Below are 6,000 nucleotides of genomic sequence, written 5' to 3' on the forward strand. Positions count from 1 at the left end.
TCCTCCTCTCTCTGCCTGCCTCTCTGCCTACTTGTGATCTCTGGTGGTGAAATAAATAAATGATGTGATCTCTGTGAAATAAATAAATAAAATCTTTTAAAAAAAGAAAAAAAAAAAAAAAAGAAGAATCAGAGCACTCTATTGCTGTGGTGCTAGACAGGCGGCGTGGATGTAGGAAGAGCTAGGAATCCTCCGACCACCAGGAGAGGGAGGGGAGGGCAAATCTTTGTGAACCCTTCCCCTCCAATTATGGATGATGGTTTTAGAGCATAAGCTCAGGAATGGCAAGAACTTATAAGAACTAAAAGAACTATAAGACCTCATCACAGATTCATGGCAAGCCTAAAGGCTGTGTGACCATGGGTGATTAACAGTAATACCTCTAGTTATCAGGAAGGATAGTTGGGATCTGTGGAGATAATGTATCCTCTTGTTTTGCCTTCTTCTCCCCCTTGAAAGACATTTATTAGGCTATATACAAGGTCCTGGGGGCAGTGGTAGAGCATTTGACTGCAAGGGCCGGGGGTGGGGTGGGGTGGGATCCAACTGGTGAGCAAAACCAGACACTTCCTGCCTTCATCCAGCTGGTCTAGATGGAGGAGGTAAATACAAAGTCATGCTATAATAAAATGCAGTAAGTGTCCCAAAGGAGAGAATAGCATGCAAGGGGGGATCTAAAATGGCCAGAGAGTTCTGGAGAGCTGATGCTAAGGAAGTTTGGGATGGATAACTGTGAAGGATGAGAAGATGTTTACTAGCCCAGGAGGGGAGAGAAGAATGTTCCAGCTGGAGAAAATAGCCCATGCAAAGGTCCTGTGGTGGGGGTAGGACAGGAATGAAGGGCTGATAGGTCAATGTGGGTGAGATAGAGGGAGTGATTGGAACCTTGGTAAGAGATGAAGTAACAGGAGAGGTCACAGGCAAGCCCCCCACCTCCAAAAGATTTTTGCTATTATCTTTAGAGAAATGAGCAGAAATGAAAAGACTTTCAATGACTGTGGTATGATCAAACTTTTGATGCGATCATTCCTGAGGTGCGGTGGAGTACAAGTTAGAGGACAAATGAAGTAAAAAGTTGGAAAGGAAGAGGGTACACTATCAACACCAGTGAAGGGTGCATCCAAGTCAAGACTTTGTAATGGATTTAAAAAAGTGTCTCTGCTCTTGGGAACTCTCCTCGCAAATAGTTATCGGGCATTTACTCCTCTGTGTCAATCATTCTTCATACATCTTTCCTGGGAATTCTTTCACCAGCTCTGTGAAATAGGTACTCGTGGGAGTACTATTACAAGGAGAGAGCTCAGGTTCGGAGAGTGGAAGTCACTGGCCCAGGGCTGCCCAGCTAGAGGAGGCTGTGGGGACTCTGAGGCATTTTCAGTATTCATTTATTTATTTATTTATTTTATTATTTTTTAAAATTTTTTTTTTAGTTATTTATTTATTTTTTTTTAGGCCATTTTCAGAATTTAATACGAGAGCCTACTTGACTGCAGAGCTGGTGTTCCTTCCACCGTCTCCCACCACACTCATGTATCATACGTGACAGAAAGTGACGAATGGTCCAGATGTGGCATGCATACACAGCACTAGTATTTGTGGAACTGACAGCGTTACTGATAGTAGTAACTGTAGTGGTAGTCCACGAGGTTTACAGTTAAGCTGCCTCTAGCAACCTCAATATGATGTTGTAGGTGTGTTCCTGGTATTTGAATGGGGGGGGGGCGACTCTGTGTGCTTTCAAAAACACATGCCACACTTTTGTAGTGTGTCATAAAGGAGTTCCCCACCTGGTGCTTTGGAGGGCTACCTGTGCTTCTTCTGCCCGCCCCCCACCCCCAGATGTAGCAGAGCTCAAAGCGGGCTCCCCAGGGCCACAGAAGAAATGGAATCTGCAAGGACTTCCTGTAGCTCCTCCTCCCGTCCTCCGCTTAGCCTCTTTCATTACAGCACGTTGTCTGCAGAGGCTTCCCGTGGCTGTGGTGACAGGGAGGGAGCGTGACAGCCGGGATCAAGAGGCATTACAAAGTGGGAACTGCCAGCCCAGAGCGTTAGCTTAACGTGATGGGGCTGCCTGCTAATTCAGGCTGACATATTCCATGATGTACCACTTAATGGGGAAGGCTCTGCGGAGGTGTCTGGGGAGGGAGCCTCTGATGCTTCCCCCAGATAAGGCAGAGGGAAGAATATCATTCAAGCTAGTCTGGCACCATTCCCATGCCCGGGGCGAGGCCTGGCCACTGCCTGATGATGCCCCTCACAGGAAGGAAGAGGTCTGGTTCAAGCCGGACGGCAAGCCCATCAGGAAGCCCCATTGGGACTGTGCTTGCCAACTGCTCTGGCTACCTAGTGCCTTCTGGGCCAGACAGGGAGAGGAGCCAGGCACTGCGCTCTGAGTTGGACCCACCGGCACTCGTCAGGACTTTCTCTGTATGACATTCATGTAGGGCTTCCGTGTCCTGTGCCAGACACTGTGTTAGAGCACCCCCAACCCCACCCCTGCCCCAAGTCCAGGGCTCTGCTTCATTCAACCCTCTGCCTTCTCGGGGCAGAGGCCCCGGGGAAGATTCTTCTGTTCACTCATTTCCTAGGGAAGGTTCAGGGAACTAAAGTATCCCGTCCAATGTCACATGGACAGTAAGCCGAGGGGCTGAACCAAGGCAGTGTGGTTCCCAAGTGAGCACACTACTGCAGACGAAACTGCTAAAGGGAAATAAGAAATTGTCATTTTTGCAGGTCAAAAATCATCAAATCTCCATAACTGTGTATGGTTCAGCCTAATACTCTGAAAGGACTCTGTGCTATGGTGACGTGACAGTGACTCATGGAACAATGAATCTTGGAAGGGTGCTTAGAGCCTTTCCCAAGGACAATCCTGTGTGTGTGCATGCATGTGTGTGCACACGTGTGTGGCCACGTGTGTGTGTGCACGCAGGAGGGGGATGGGAATTTAATGAGAGCCCTGGCTGTCTAGGTTTTACCTCCTTCATCACTCTTGACAGTCCGTTGGGATTCCCAATCATATCTTGCTTAAATAAGTATTTCTGTGAATAAGGCAAGTGTGAAAACAACTGGCCCAGGCAGTACCTACCACGTGCAGGTGAGGGAATCAGGACCTGCTGAGGTGAAGTGCCTTGTCCAGTCACCCAGAGAGGGGCTGCTAGCACAGTCTGGGTTTCTCCCTCCCATCCCAGAGCTTCATCTGCCCCCAAACCATGTGCCCAAACTGTTTTCATAGGACCAGAGCCCCCTTTCTGCCAAGTGTCAGGACAAAAACTGGACAAACCAAGACCTTTAGCTTGTAGGTCAAAGTCTCTTTTCCGAGGCATGGTGGCCATGGTGGGTGACGCTCAAATCAGCTGAGACCAGGCTGCCTTGTGCTCGAAATGAGAAGAGCATCCCCAGCCCCAGAGGGCTGCGGGATGCCCTTCAAACCCTCCCTCAGGTGCCTCCTCCTCCTGCACTTGCATTCCATTTCCCCTCATCGCCCCGAGCCTAGTTCCGAAGGAGGAGCATGTCAGCCCGCTTGGCAAGACAGCCCGCATTGTATTAGAAGATGAGCTGGAGAGGGTGCCACGTCCCAAGAGATCAGTCTCAGAGTGCAACCTGCTGAAAGCTGACAGAGCTCTCACCTGTAATATTAGGGCAGTGCAAAGAGCCCAAAGAACCACATGGCTGCCTCCTCCTCATCGCTGAGGTCTTTGTTCAATAACACCCCCTGAGAGAGGCCGTCCACGCCCTCCACCTCGGATTTCACACGTCCTCACTGTCTCCTCACCCAGCTGACTGCTTAGCAGGTTTTAAACATTTCAGCAACTCATCACTGAATTCTCATGAGTACTCTATGATTTAGCTTGGTAGATATTACGATCCCTGTTGCACAGAGGAGGCAACTGAGGCCAGAAAGGTTAAGGAATTTCTGGCAAGTCACACAGCTGGTAGGCATGGCTGGCATGCTTGACTCCGGGAGTCTAAGCCGTTGGTCAATTTCGATTCTGGGCCTTGGAAGAGCACAGTGGGGTGTGTGGGACTGAAACAAGTAAAGAGATATTTCAGGGCAGAAGATCTGTGCTGTGATGGAGGCCACCAGGCACCGCCCAGGCCATGTTGGCCAAATGGGCTCTGTGTCCACCTGGGGAGGTCCAGGGAGACCTCAGAGGGAGAGGGTTATGAAACCGGGCAGGGTGCAAAGGGCTTTGCAGGAGTCCATCAGGCAGAATGGGGGGTGGAGAAGGGAGGGGGTATGCTGTACTCAGAGGGACCAACCCATGCAGAAGCTCAGACAGGAGAAAATGGAAAATGAAGAACATGTACACCACTGTGTGACTCCACGTGTTTCTGGGGGGGGGGCGGTGGCCGTGACTTAATGATGGGCTCAAGTCCCCCCTCTGTATGAGACATGAAGAGTGCCTGAACTGGGGAAGGGGGTGGGTATGGATGGGGAGTGGCTTTTGAGGGAAGACCAGAATGCAGTGCGGGAGGGAGCTGACGGCTGTCTGGGGAACAGCATTCCTGGCAGAGGGAAGAGCAGGTGTGAAAGTTGGAGCCCGTGAGGGAAGGGGGGAAAGTGTGACGTTGGCACTTGAGGTTACAGTACCGGAGGAACAGCAAGGGATCTTTGTGGCTGGAGAGGAGTCTGTAAGGGAGCAATGGCAGCAGACGTGGGCTCAGTAGTCCGTGCTGCATCACAGATGTGACTGGAAGGCTGAAGGAGACTCGGGGAGCCGTCCAACACACTCGCCTTCCTGCTCAGAAACTCCTTGCTCGCTCTCCCTCTCTCACCACTCCTTCCGTCTCTCCCCACCTGGCCTTTACTCTTCCTGCCTCGGCTCCTTTCTCATTATCTTTCCTGTCCCTCCTCTTGGAACATACAAGATCATCTTTCAGTCCCCAGAACCCATTTACTAACAAAATGAATGTTGCTGTCATTGGGCTTATTTGGCGACCATGCGGGCGATTCTTCACAATCTTCCATGGCACTGAGGCGGGCGTCGGCGGGTCACGAAGCCCCCCTTCAGAGACACACAGGGGAAGCTGTGCAGAATCCTGCAGCCCCTGCGGCCCCCACTTGAAACGACATCTGTGAAAACGCACAGCAGGAAGAGGCTAGAGGTGAGGACCCCCGTGCCTTTGAGCACCGACTCTTTACAGAGAAAAAACAACAGCTGTGTTTACCATGGCAACCTCCGGTGCCCCAGCAAGCTGACAGACTCAAGGCAAGGCTCAGAGAGCAGAGATGGCCCGAGAGGAGCTACAGAACAGAAAGAAGATGGAGCCGTGGGGAAGGAAGAGAGAGAGAGAGAGAGAGTGTCAGGTGTGGAAGGATGTGAATGGATTTCAGCTGGTTGGTAAGCTCGGGTCGAATATGTTGGAGTCCAGCAGGCATGCATTTGAACAACCTTGGTTGTTAAGTACACATGACATAATTGGCATTATGGGGCCTTTTGAGAAAACTGCTATCAGTTTCCCTCCATGCTTGTTCCATATCTCCTTCTCGTTGTTCAACCCATGCTCCCCACTACTCTCCCAATAGTGGAGATACTGAGATACCAACATTTCATATTGGGACTGATAGGCCAAAGGACAGTCATGGGTTACGTGCTCCGTATCCGCACTCAGGGAGGACACAGAGCAATATCATGACCACATACTGGGCCCAGACAGAACCTTCAATAAACATTATCACATGCCAGGCAGTTAGCACACAGAGGGTCCTTAGGATTCTTTCTGGAGGCAGATAAAACACAACTGCCTTCCCTTTCTCATTGCTCCTGACAAGCCCTTTGGGGAAGCCGAAACCGTGGCTGTTCAACATGGAAAAGAAAGAGAGGAGAGCTGCCTACCTCCTCCTTGGTGCAAGGAAACCGTGACCCTGGTGCTTGGGACCACAGGTGTAAGGCTGGGTGGAGAATCTGGGGTGATTTTACTCTTCCATCCAGAAGCAATAAATGGTTAGGCAGGTGGAGAACCTAGGAAGTCATGGATGCAAGCCTCACTTCAAGT

This window comes from Mustela putorius, unplaced genomic scaffold (genome assembly GCF_011764305.1).
Source record: "Mustela putorius furo isolate JIRA1106 unplaced genomic scaffold, ASM1176430v1.1 tig00537260_pilon_pilon_pilon, whole genome shotgun sequence".
Lineage (NCBI taxonomy): Eukaryota > Metazoa > Chordata > Mammalia > Carnivora > Mustelidae > Mustela > Mustela putorius.